Source organism: Rattus norvegicus, chromosome 16, assembly GCF_036323735.1.
Source record: "Rattus norvegicus strain BN/NHsdMcwi chromosome 16, GRCr8, whole genome shotgun sequence".
NCBI lineage: Eukaryota > Metazoa > Chordata > Mammalia > Rodentia > Muridae > Rattus > Rattus norvegicus.
Genome location: NC_086034.1, coordinates 64,691,623 through 64,705,394, shown reverse-complemented (window position 1 = coordinate 64,705,394; position 13,772 = coordinate 64,691,623). Strand labels below are relative to the sequence as shown.

Here is a 13,772-nt window from a genome sequence, read left to right as displayed (position 1 = left end):
TGTCTGTCTGTCTGCCTGCTTGCCTTCTCCCCGCTTCTTTTGATGTTGTTGGGACCTGAACCCAGTGTCTTGCATGTGGGAAGCATTGGCTTCAGTATTGGGTCATAAAGACCTCATAGGGATGTCTCATAGCTGTAGTAACTGCAATACATTAATCAATGGGTTTTACAGATAACTAACTGCAGGGCAATGCCTGATTCCGTGTTATAGAATTGTTCAGAATGTCGCCCACTGTATGTTGTGGTGGAGTGCCAGACAGATGGCTCAGCCACTAAGAGCACTTTCTCTCCTTGCAGAAGACCTGGGTTTGGTTCCCAACACCTAAATGGTGTCTTTTTTTTTTTTTTAAGTTATTAGTTTATTCCCAGTACTTTCCCCAGTACTCTGCTGTTCCTAAGAATCCGTCATAACTGAAGCTGTCAAACCAGACACAACAAGGGGTTGTTTCTTCCAGATGGAAAAGTCACTCTCTATTGAAGTCCAGAAGAGCCAACAAACCACAGGAAGACAGCTCTTTAGGCGTCTGCTTGAAACCAACAGCTACAGTACGACTGCTGGTCTTCAGTGAGAGCCATGCTAAATGGTGTCTTATAACAATCTGCAACTCCAGTTTCAGGGGATCCAATGACATCATCTGAGTCCTGTGAGCATCAGACGTGCACGCATGTAAAACACTCATACATATAAAACAACAATAATACATCTTAAGAAGCTGTCTTTGAGGCATTGGCGCACACGGAGGTTTCTAAGCCCATGCTTTCCTTTGCCACTAGAGGGCAGCAATGGTCTATTATGCAAAGTTAGAGTACTTCCTACTTCGCGACCGTGCACCCGTAAACGTTTATTTATCTCTCAAACCTGTAATATATATCAGGTTATGCTGTTGTAGACCTACTGGGTAGACTGATTTTTGCAGACTTATGCGAAGTAAGTTTTTTTTCCCTAGAGTTACTTTTTATACAGAAAGTTCTTTAACATGTTAGTAGGTCTAATATTATCTGCTATAAATGATTTTGCGTGTTTGTGGTGTGTGTTGGCATTTCGTCTAGGCTCCGCCCCACAGTTATCTGGCAACAGCCAGGTATGCCTGACACTATAAAGGGGGCTGCTTGTCCCCCTTCTCACTCTCTTGCTCTTGCTCTCTTGCTCTTACCCTCTTCTGCCTTTGTCCCTGCTCTCCCCATTCCCCTCCTCCTTCTCTCCATGTGCTCATGGCTGGCCTCTACTCCTTTACTCCTCTCCTCTTCTATTTCTCTACTTCTCTCTCTCTGCCCTACTACCCTCTTAACCCCCCTCCTCATGCCCTGAATAAACTCTATTCTATACTATACCATCGTGTGGCTGGCCCCTCAGGGGGAAGGGATGTCTCGGCATGCTCCGGCTGAGGCAAGACCTCCATAGAACATACACCCTCTCTCCTTTATCTTTTATAAACACAACGTTGGTGCTGAAAATGGGACAGATCCTCTTTATCTTTTTATAAACACATCACAATGCCCTTCCCCATGCCCTAAATAAACTATTCTATACCGTACCGTATGGGCCCTCAGAGGCACCCCCTTCCCCCACACCATACCATGCCCCTACCAAACATAACCCAGTCTTTTTCTTTTTTATAAAACACAACAATGTGTGCCTGCTTCTGGAGGCCAAATGTTGACACTGGATGCTATTGTCAATCGATTCCACTTTAATTTTTGAGTCAGGGTCTCTCACTGACTCTGAGACTTAACTCTTTGGATAGGTAAGCTGGCCAGTAAAATCCAGGGCTCCTCCTGCCTCTGCCTCTCCAGCACTGGGATTAAAGGCAGGTGCACTTGTATTTGACTTTTACGGGGTTCTGGGGATCTAGATTCGGGTTCTCATGCTGTGAAATAAGCACTTTATTGACTGAGCCATCTCTCTGGTCTCTGGTTTTATATTTTCAATCATATGGTACCTGATTCTTTTCCAAATATCAAAATACGCCTGAATTTGGAGGTTTTCTCAACTGTTCTGTTACCCTTTAAGCCATCACCTGCCACTTCAGTGCTGTGTCCTCTGATAGACAAATTGTATGAGTTAGGTCAGGTCATGCACAAGATTTCCCATGTCTGGTCACCGGATAGCTCTCACTAAGCGCTTAGTGCTAAATCCTCGTCAATCCCTCCCTGAAGGCTCATGGAACCTCGGGGAAGAGGAACAGAAAGTCCGTCTGACCCAGGGAATGGGGAGGAGCGACGCTTTCGGGGTGCGCGGCTATTGTACTCTTGAACTCATGGTAACTATGGTTACCGGCACAGGATCCAGTCAACAAGACCAGTCAGCATCCTGGCAGTCAGCACTTAGAGGACTTAGTGGCTGTGGAGGGGGACAGGTGCATGATGGGAGGCCGTGGGTGTGTGGGAGAGAGTTTTCGAGTTCCTGGAGGAAGTGGGGGGAGATTTGGGAGTATCTGCGGGGAGTAGAAAGGAGGTGTATGTAGATTTCCAGGAGAAGTGGATGGAGTTATGGGGCCTATGATAAAGATGCACTGTTTACATGCGGAAGGCTGTGATAGAAGGAAAAAAATCATGTTCTGTGAGAAACTACAGCTCTCCACTTAAGCCTTAGGTCTTTCTCACCCTATTGCACTTTTTTCTTAAACCTCTACATCTTTCTATTATATAATTCACCGCCATTGCTATCCCCACTTCATCGCGCTGGCATGTAAGATGGGTAAAGCCAGAGTGTTTTATTGTTTGTTTTTGTCTGTATTGTTCTGTGTTCGCATCCCTCAAATGATTCTAGTCTCACGGTAGGTATCTAGTAAGTGCATCCTAAATCAATGAGTGGCCAACTTACCACATATCATTTCCCTGTTATACAATAGTTGGCTATACACTCTGTTTAGGTAGACAAGGGGACGTGGATTGTAGATATGACTTCTGTGGTTCTTCAAGGCCATAAACAGATTAGTGTGTTGTCTTTAGTGTTGGAGTTACTACACAATAATAAATCTCTTGTTTTAAATGTGTGACGTTATGTTTCCTGCAGAGGCAGCAGACCCCTAAATTTTGGGCAGACAGAATTGGTTTTGGATACATCAATGAGAAAAACGAGAACCTGTTTTATGAACACATTGGGGGTCTCTGGTGAGACCTGAGACTAGATAGACCTGGACCTAGAGGAAAAACAAATTCTTTTGTTCTATTAAAGAGACAGAGCCATGTCATTGACTCCTAACAGCAACCTGCTACTCCTGCTGATGTGTTTTATGAAACCAAGGATACGTTTTAAAGAGCTCGGCATGGTGTGGTAGGAGGGGGTATCTCTGCAGGCCCACGTTGAGGCATTCCCTCTCCTCCCAAAGTACCAGGCATATGATGAGTATAGTATAGAATAGGGTTTATTTGGGGGGCATAGGAAGGAGAGTTGAGAAGGGAGAGGAGACAAAGAGAAGGGGACACACACACACACACACACACACACACACACACACACGGGGGCGGGGAGGCTGGCTGCAACATGTGGAGAGAGGGGGAGGGATAAGGGGAGAGAAGAAGAAGGGTCAGAGAGTCAGAGAGTGAAGGGAGACTAAATAGTCCCTTTTATAGCAAGCCAGGCCTACCTGGCTGTTGCTAGGTAACTGCTGGGTGGAGCCTGGAAGGAATGCTGACATTCATCCATTTTGGTTTAATTTAAAAATGAGAAACTAGAAAGAGATGACAGTGAAGCAGGACTAGGGTCATCATGATCTTTAGCTGCTTCCTGCTGACTTTGGGGTGACGTGTCTCTAGGAAACTTAAGAAAATGGGATAGGGATGTTGGTCCAGTCTTAGGAGAATTGGCTGTTGGATCTTGCTGTCCAGGTTCTGTGGAACCATCTTTGAATAGGAAGAAGGTGCAGGTCCAGAAGAAGTACCTGTATCTAAGAAAGTAGACTAGAGCATCTGTGGAGTTGTCCTGGATGTAGATGTTGGGTAAACGCCTAGACTTGGCAAGATGCTGAAACACGTAGGTATGCATACACATATGCACACATGCACGCACGCACACACACACACATACACACACACACACACATGCATGCATGCACGCCCATATATTAGAGGTAGAGAATAAAGTTAAGAAGGTTTAGAAGAAAAACTTTGTTTAGGTGTACATTTGAAACCCTCAGGTCTTGGTGGTTGGGGTGAGGGGAGTCCCTGAACCAGGGAACAGGAGAGGAATCCTGCCCTCTGGAATAGGTAACAGGTAGGCACTTAGATTATTGATCACCAGGTATACTTATCTGGAGGGAGTCTATTTGGTCCGTGAGAGGTAGATCCGAGTGGGCTTCATGGAGCTTATAAGTTTCCAAGAGAGATAAATTTGTTAACAGCATGAATAGTCTTTGAGTTGAGCTCAGGAAAGATAAAAACCTTTCATGGAGCAGAAGGAGCAAGAGGGGCTTTTTCCCTCTGTCTAGAAGACTGGATGTATATTAATTTAGCAAAATGAGAACCAATGTTAACTTTACATTTAAAAAACAGAGGAAACTCAAAAATTTGATGACCTCGTGAATATGATTGTTGATCTGATAGTTTAGCATGAGAGACACCTTAAGTCTATGGTTAAAAGACAACCAAAGGGAACTTAAATTTGTAACTATGATAGCTTATAGTGTAGATCTAGCATGAGAAACACTTTAAGTCTATAGTTAGGAGACAGCCAAAGGAAACTTAAAATCTGAACTTGTGATTATAAAAGTGGATCATAGAGTGGGATGTTTTATTAGGGTTAGGCTAATTTATAAGAGTTATATTGATAAATGTTAGGATTTTGAACTTTTGTTCTTTTTTTTTTTTCTTTCTCGGAGCTGGGGACCGAACCCAGGGCCTTGCGCTTCCTAGGTAAGCGCTCTACCACTGAGCTAAATCCCCAGCCCCAGGATTTTGAACTTTTGAAGTCTCAATATAATGGCTTATTAAGGGGAAGAAATAGGAAGTGTTTAGTCACCGGAAAACTGAGTTTAGATATGGAAGTAGCAGGGGGTTACATCTGAACTTGTGTATTCTTTATTGAAGCTTTTGAGCAGGCAAACCTGTCTGTCTATTTGGTAAGAGATCTGGTAGGCTTCACTAATTAGTGAATTGACTAATAAGCTAATATGGTGGTGGATTACCTTGGGGTAAGGAGCTAGTTGTCTATTTTCTAGCTGTCAAGCTGCAGTCACCTTAGCTGTCAATGTAATCAGAAATCTGGGAAGAATAAATTATAATCTAGATGTTACATATTAATTAAAATGACACAAGCTGGTCTACAGTCCACTACCTAGACAGCTCTCCCAGGTCCTTGTGGTCTCCATTGTAACTTGGGTAAGGCAGGCTGGCATCAGACCCAGGAGTTGAGAAGACATCCTGTGGAGGGTATCTTGGGAATATAAGACATTTAATTCTCCGGGTGTCCTCTGATTATCCACAGTTTAGGCTGAGCCCTGGCAGTGGGCAAGGCAATGAAGCAGTCTTTCTCAGTGGTTATCATGCCACAATCCAAGCAGAGTCCTTTGTCCCTGTGCCCAAATCTTCTCAGAGACCTTGGGGGGATCACTGTTAGGATTTGGGAGTCTCTGTCATAATAAGCATTTGTTATATTTAGCAGATTCCTAATATTTATTAAGCATATCTAAGTTAGACAGTCTGTGTCTGTGGTTAATTATTGTATCTAGCCAACAAAGAGGTTACATTGTAACTTTAATGACAGCAATGGCAGTAGCAAAAACAAGGCTAAACATATCTTTAAGGCAGTGGTCATTAACTTTTTTATTGTTGTAAATCTTTAATGAAATTCTTTTTTTTCTTTTCTTTTCTTTTTTTTTTTTTTCAGAGCTGGGGACCGAACCCCGGGCCTTGCGCTTGCTAGGCAAGCGCTCTACCACTGAGCTAAATCCCCAACCCCTGTTGTAAATCTTTAAAGTAGTATTAAATTAAATTATTTATCGAGGCAGGATAGAAACCATATGAAAACTTTACCTTAATTGAAAAGTGTCTTTGGAGACCTTAAGTCAGGCTGTTCTACGTGTGAAGTGGGGACTGCCCATAACGAAGATGGTAGACATGAGACTGCCTTTAACCAAGATGGCGCTGAAGCTACAGCCAGCCATGTGACTGCCCTTAGCGAAGATGGCGCTGAAGTTAGAGATATTTATCTATAGAAGTGTGGTTATGTCAGCAGAGACAAATGTACAAAGAGACAAATAGACACGTTTTGTCTGGTGGACAGGGCATTATGTGCATGTGAGGAGATATCTCTCTGTCACCACAGGCAGCCTCTGCCGCCGTGCAGTGGCCCGGTGCAGCAGGTCTGAGTGGAGCGCAGGGGTTTCTTTTCCTGCTATAGCTGACTTAGAGCTGGTGCAGATCAGATTGGAAAGAAATCAGAGATAACAAATTTCCCAGGAAGTAGAAATTTAAGACTGCCCGCTGGAGCAAACTGCTGGCAGCGACGGGGGAGGCAGAGTGAGTTAAGTGTGAAACAACATCTGGAGAGTACTGGAGAGTCAAAGGAGCAGCGAGCGGAGGGAGAGCTAATTGGATCAAGGAATAAAGCAGTTGGGAGTGAAGGTGGGGAAAAGCCGGCACACAGAAAACCTTCCATTTTTCTGGATCACTGGCGGGAGTTGTAAAGTTTTTTTTTTTGTTTTTTTTTAGTGGCGTTAAGCGGCCATTTAGAGTTATTATGTAGTGGGTATTGGGCCAAATTTAGTGTGTGAATTTGGAATCCTTTAAGACCAGGAGGCGTCCCAGTAGGGAGCCTGGAAGTAGCTGTGAAGATATATCCTTTCAGCGAGAGTAGAGGTTAATAATATTACCTCTTGCCGCTTACGAGCAGCCGGGCTAGATTGTCAAGTCGTCATGAGGAGACCTAGGGGCTGAGCTGAATGGTTTACCTAGGCCTAGGATTTTCCAGTAGCTAGACAGAGAGAGGGAGAGGAAGAGAGGGAGATATATATATATATATATATATATATATATATATATATATATATATATATATATAGAGAGAGAGAGAGAGAGAGAGAGAGAGAGAGAGAGAGAGAGCTCACCCAAGGGTAGAGGGGGAGAGAGAGAGAAAGAGAGAAAGAGAGCTCACCCAAGAGTAGAGGATCTAAGACGAGTCAGTAAGAAGGACCAGCCCTGTAGTCATGTAGACTGTGGGTACCTCTATCTCTAAGGACCCCAGAGGGTGGATGTGAGCTCAACAGCCCTTCCTTGGGACCAGGTACCATTTACACTGACTAACGGGGGTGGGGTGGGGGTGGGCTTACCAGTTTGCTCGTGTTTGGATACAGAGAGCTAGAGATCTGTTGGCTGGAAAATACATGTGGCCACGGGAAATGTGAACCCGCGGGTTTTTAAAATCTGAGTCACGGCATCAAGTGATATGTTTTATAAAACCAAGGCTATGTTTTATAGAGTGCGGTAGGGTGCAGTGGGAGGGGTTACCTCAGCCCGCCCATGTTGACGCACTCTTCTCCCGAGGTCCCAGCCACACAGCAGGTATAGTACAGAATTGAGTTCCTCTGGGGCCCTGGGAAGAGGATTGAGAAGGGAGTAGAGGCAGAGAAAGAGAGGACAGAAAAGAATGGGGGTTGGGGAGGGGGCTGGACAGAAACACGTGGAGAGGGGAGAGAGAGAGAAAGGGATCAGAGAGAAAAAAGAGTCAGAGAGTGAAGGGAGGCCAAACAGTCTCTCTTAGAGCAAGCCTGGCCTACCTGACTGTTGCTTGGTAACTGTTGGGTGGAGCCCAGAGGGAATGCTAACACCTGTAGATCAGGTGTCACTCAGCTACCAACAGAACAACTTCTTCCTGCAGTAGACAGGAGTTAATACAAACACCCACAGCTAGACAACAGGCAGAGAGTGAAAACCTTTGAACGTTTAGTCCTAAACAGGATGTCTTCATCAAACCCATCTCCTTAGGACTCAGGGAACCCTCCTCAAGCAGAGGAGGTAAGAGCCAATGGGAATAAAAGACAGACCCCAAGAAAATCGGACCTTCCAGTTACAATAGGACACACAAGGGAACTCAGAGACTGGGCCAGCATGCACAGGGCCTGCACAGGTCTAAGCCACATGAGGTCTTAGTCCGGAGAGGGGAACTGGGAAGAGCCCTCATCCCTAACCCAGAAGCTAGCTGTCTCCAATGGGTAACCTCTTGCAGAGAAAAATTAGCGTTCTCCAATGGAGTCTCACTGAGTATACAGACCACAGCAAAGTGCAGGTCCGGTGCCCAGCTGAGGACGGACAACACAAAATGCGCTCAGTGGTCTCTTCGGAGATATTCTGGGCCTTTGTTATCTTGCTGGTCTTTTGCTTATATATTATGGTTTCTGATTCTTCGTGTTTTTATGGGTTTTATGGGTATAAATTTGTGTGAGCTTCTCTGTGTGTATGTGGTTTTGGACTCCCTCTTTTTCCTGTTGTTTGTTTTGTTTTAATATATATACATACATATATATGTATATACATACATGTATATATATACACACACACATATATATATATAGCTGTTTGTTTTCTAAAAAGAGAGAAAGAAGACATGGAATTGGATGGATGAGGAGTGGGGAAGACCTGAGAGGAGATGATGAAAAGGAAACCATGATCAGAATATACTGTATAAAAACATATTTTCTTTTTAAAAAAGATTTATTTATTTATTATATATAAGTGCATGGTCGCTGTCTTCAGACACACCAGAAGAGGGCGTCAGATCTCATTACAGATGGTTATGAGCCACCATGTGGTTGCTGGGATTTGAACTCAGGACTCTGGAAGAGCAGTCAGTGCTCTTAACCACTGAGCCAACTCTCCCATATTTTCAAATAAATAAAAAAGAAGGAAAAAAGTACATCGCACATTTCGACCACATTTTCCTTCTCCAGCCTTCATCTTTCTCGTCCCTGACCCTTCCTGTTCCCATTAGTGTCCTTCCTTCCTTCCGGCTCCGGAAGCATGAAACTTTGATAAAAGAAACGCAGAAACTCAGTCTCTGGAGAGAGACAACGTCCAAGTGTTGAGTCCGTTCTTCTTTGAAGTCCACTAGGTAGGCATTTCCTCAGTGTGATACGTGTCCAATCGCTCCGTTTTTTAGCATTGCCTAATTTAGATAAGGTTTTTCCAGGAAGCCATGGGGAAAACTGATTTCAGCATTTCAAATGACCCATGCCTCTCTCCGTAAGGGAAGAATCCCATTTCACAAGTGATCATTAAGGACAGGGAAGGGGTGAATTTGTTAGTCAGTCACCAAGATCCTCATTAGTGAGCTAGCGAGTAAGGTAGCCTGCTGAGTGATTAGGCGGAAGGATGGAGAGGGGATTTGCATACTTCCAGATCCGATCTTGTTAATACTGGATAGCTGATTAATAGCTGTGGAGAAAAGAAAGGGCCTGCTGGATGGCCCACAGGGAGCAAAACCTAATTAGAGGAACTGTCCCCTGCCCAACGCAGCTGCTGCCTCGAGGTTGATGCATAACCTTGTGACACTGCGCTTGGAACTGAGCCCAAGTCTTGCCCCTTTCTCCGAGTGTGACTGTATGATTCACTGATGGGAACAGCGGTTCTCTGGAGGTGAGCCCTCCTACGTGTGAGCCTCAGATCCCAGTGGACTCTTTTTGAATTCACCCTCCCTTGGAGAGTGTCAATTAGGTAATCTCTCCTACTCAGGTTTATGATTAAGGTGAATTAGAAAATGAATGGCACTTAGGCTGCTTATGAGAGGTGAGCTCGGGTCTTTTCTACAGAACTATGTTCAGTAGCACTTCATATGAGCCTCGAACCTTGTCTACCTCAGCTTCTTGGCTGCGCAGAATTTCATTCCTGTTAATGCTGTCCTTGACAGAGCGGCTGATTGTTGACACAAAGGACAGGGAGGGGGAGAAGTCTCCACACTTGGCCAGAACTTTTGGATGACAATCAGGTATGCCTTGCTCGAAAATTCTTTCTCAATAAGCACGACAAGCAGAAACACTAACTTTAGAAATTTATAATGGAAAGAGTCCGGGGGGACCCGATCAGCACACGCACTTAGAGGTAGCCACGTGACACTCTGGTATTCAGCAAGGCCAATTGATGACATGTCTAATGACGTAACCTCTGAACATTCAATTAGGCTTCAGTGATCTGGGTCTAACTTCTTTGTGTGTGTGCTTTGCATGTGCATGCTAATATGTGTCAGTAAGCACAGGGGCCAGAGGAAGGTGCTGTGTGTCTTCCTCTAACACGTGGTTCTCAATCTGTGGGTCATGACTTATGGGGGGGTGGAGGTGTCAAATGACCCTTTGATAAGGCTTGCATATCAGATATTTACATTAAAATCCATAGCCATTGGAAACTTAGAATTATGAAGTAGCAACGAAAATGATTTTACGGCTGGGGGTCCCCACAACATGAGGAACTGTATTAAAAGGTTGCAGCCTTAGGAAGGTTGAGAACCACTGTGGTGATACTTTATGCTTTATTTCTTTGAGGCTGGTTTTCTCTGAACCTTCAGATTCTGGATTTTGGCTAGGCTGGCAGCCAGCAAGTCCTAGGGACCCTCTATCTCTGTCCCCACTCCTTTATCAGTGAGGCTATAGGCACAGTGAGCATATGCCTGTCTTGGTATGTGGGTGCTGGGATTTGAATTCAGGTCATTGTGGGTGTATGGCAAGCACTCCTAACCACCGAGCCATTTCTCCATCCTGATAAGCATCTATGTGCAGTGTTATACTGTTTTGACTGCCTGGGCTTTGTGCTAAGTGGTGGAATTGTTTGTGTGGGTTTCCCCACTTCTGTCTTCTTTTCCAATGTTTTTGCTATTCTGGATCCTTTAAAACATTCACTTAGCTTGTCCCTTACAAAAGGCACTTGGATTTTGAGGGCACTGATTAAATCTTTAAATATTTTGGGGAGTACCACTAAGGTACCAGTTTATGATAACAGAGCTTTCTTTCTCTCTCTCTCTCTCTCTCTCTCTCTCTCTCTCTCTCTCTCTCTCTTTCCCTCTCTTTCTCTCTCTCTCTCCCCTTCCTTCCTTCCTTCCTTCCTTCCTTCCTTCCTTCCTTCCTTCCTTCCTTGGCTTTCTTTAGGATTTTTCAGCATGCTTGATCAGTTTTTTTTCTTTTTCTTTTTTTTTTTTTTTGGTTCTTTTTTTCGGAGCTGGGGACCGAACGCAGGGCCTTGCGCTTGCTAGGCAGGCGCTCTACCACTGAGCCAAATCCCCAACCCGCTTGATCAGTTTTGATGTATGCGTCTTTGCCATCTTTGGATAAATTTATTCTTAGGTATTTTATTGTTTTTGATACTGTTGTAAAAAGGAATTGTTTCAATTTCCTTTCAGATTGTTCATTACTAGTGTGTAGAAATTCAACATATACATTGGTTTCTTAGAGTATAGTGCCTTAGACCCTGTTTTGTCACTGTGAAGAGACAACATGACTATGGCAACTCATAAAAAATAAAACCCATTTAATTGGGGCTGACTTACAGATTGAGAGGCCTAGTCCATTGTCACCATGGCAGGGAGCATGGCAGCACGCAGGCAGACACGGTGTTGGAGAAGTAGCTGAGAGCTATATCCTCTTAGCAGGAAGAGAGAGGGACACTGGGCCTGGCTGGTGCATTTGAAACCTTAAAGCCCACCCCCACAATGACATACTTCCTCCAACAAGGCCACACCTACCCCAATATGGCCACACCTCCAATCCTTCTCAAGTAGTTCCATTCTTTGATGACTAAGAATTCAAATGTATGAGCCTATGGGGGTCACTCTTACTTAAACCAGCACAAGTATCATAGTTTGGCTTCAACACAAAGATGTTAGTAGAATCATTAAAAAGTTAGCATGTCCTCCCCTTTTCTAGAATTTGAAAGTCTGAGGATTACTATTAATAGAGTTTTAATATTAATGTTTCATAATATTCTACAGTGAAGTCACTTGCTGTAGGATGATGTCATTATTCAGCAAAGAGGGTCCAGGATAAGGCGAAGTCTATCATTGGATGAGAAGGAAAGGTAGGCAGAAAAAGTCTAGGAAGGAGGAGTGAGCAGAAGAAATCAAGATGGAGTCCACGGAGGAGAATGGTTTGGATTTAGGTAAACCAGATTGATTTTATCTTGTCTAGGTGGGCGGTTTATATCGTTATCAATTGGCAGTGAATTTATTGTATGGATGAATTGTGGATTGAGAATTTAACATGTAAATCTAATTGCTAAATTACAGGTTTCTGGAACTTTGATTTACCGGGCTAAAGAGGACAGTGTGTGAAAGAAATGGCTGAGAGGCAGTTGGAGCATGCGGATCTGGTTCTGTTGCGTGCGCAGGACCCACAGAATGAGGTGTGCGTGTGTGCGCGCGTGCACGCGCGTGCGTGCGTGCGTGCGTGTGTGCGTGCGTGCGTGTGTGCGTGCGTGCGTGTGTGTGTGGTAACTACTGCCTAGGGGACCTAGCAGAGAGGGAGGCTAAAAGGGAGACAACCTGGAGAGGGCGGCTTGCGGACCACCGTGTGGCAGAGTAGCAGCTGGAGTGAGTGGATCTAGCATGTGGGAACTGATAGAAAATGTTCCTTTTAAATTTTTACCACAACAACCTGCCTGAGATTTTCTTTGTAGGAAATTGTAAAATTACTCATTCAACCTCTTTATAGGTTATAGGTTTATTCATAGTTTTTGTTTCTTTGAGTCATTTTTCTTAGTTTGTATATTGTGAAGAATTTCACTTAGGTCATTGAATTTGATGACATCATTTCCAGCCTTCATTTATAGTCATTTTGTTTCTGTAAATTCAGTAGTAGTACCCCATTTTCATACTTGATTTTAGTAATTTGACAATTATCTTTTTTCTTCTTTTTTTGTTGATTTAGTTAAATAGTTTTCAATTTATTTGCCTTTTCAAAAGCATCAATTTTGATTTAGTTCTTTCTTTTGTTTTTTTGATATTTTATGTCTCTTCCTTGCTCTAATCCTTTTTATTCTTCATTGCTGCTCTTCTTTTTGAAGTTTTTCTTTTCTTTTCTTTTTCTTTCTTCTGTTCTTTCTTTCTTTCTTTCTTTCTTTCTTTCTTTCTTTTCTTTTCTTTTCTTTTCTTTTTTTTTTTTTTGAGACAAGTTCTCACTATGTAGTCCTGCATGGCTTGGAACTTCCTGTGTAGACCAGGCTGGACTCAGTCTCACAGGGATCGCCCTGCCTCTGGCTCGTGAGTGCTGAGACTAAAGCTTTCTTCCACCACCTTTGGCTTTTCTGGTTCCACGGATATGAGTCTCATGTGTTCATCTCAGAATATTTTCTAGTTTTCCATTTTCTTTGACGTGTTGGTTTTGCAGTGTTTTATATAATTTTCACATATTCATTGATGTTCCAGATTTTTCTTTCTTTTATTGATGGAGCCTGAGAAGATACTTAGTGTGCTTTATCTGTTAAAAGTGCATCAAGGGGGTGGAGAGATGGCTCAGTGGTTAAGAGCACAGAATGCTCTTCTAGAGGTCCTGAGTTCAATTCCCAGCGACCACGTGGTGGCTCACAACCATCTATGGTGGGATTGGATGCCCTCTTCTGGTGTGTCTGAAGACAGCTACAGTGTATAATAAATAAATAAATCTTAAAAAAATAAAAAGTGCATCGAGAGTTGTTTTGTGGTGTAAATACGTCCTACCATGCAGATAGTTCATGTCTGGTTTTGAATTCTGTATGTGAGAAGAAAGTTCCATAGAAATACTATGGAGTCCTCTGTTAGAATTCTCTAAAATCTGTTTGTCTGTCTATCTTCATCTACTATCTATTTATGTATCTATATAT

The 13,772-nt window shown here is 43.5% G+C and overlaps 1 non-coding gene across 1 annotated transcript; it reads right to left on the bottom strand.

The window, feature by feature from the left end:
* Window positions 1-439: 439 nt before the first annotated feature.
* On the bottom strand, window positions 440-575 carry LOC120097587 (small nucleolar RNA SNORA2/SNORA34 family). Its single transcript, XR_005495157.1, has one exon. It is a non-coding gene; the product is annotated as a small nucleolar RNA SNORA2/SNORA34 family (small nucleolar RNA).
* Between the last annotated feature and the right edge of the window lie 13,197 nt (window positions 576-13,772).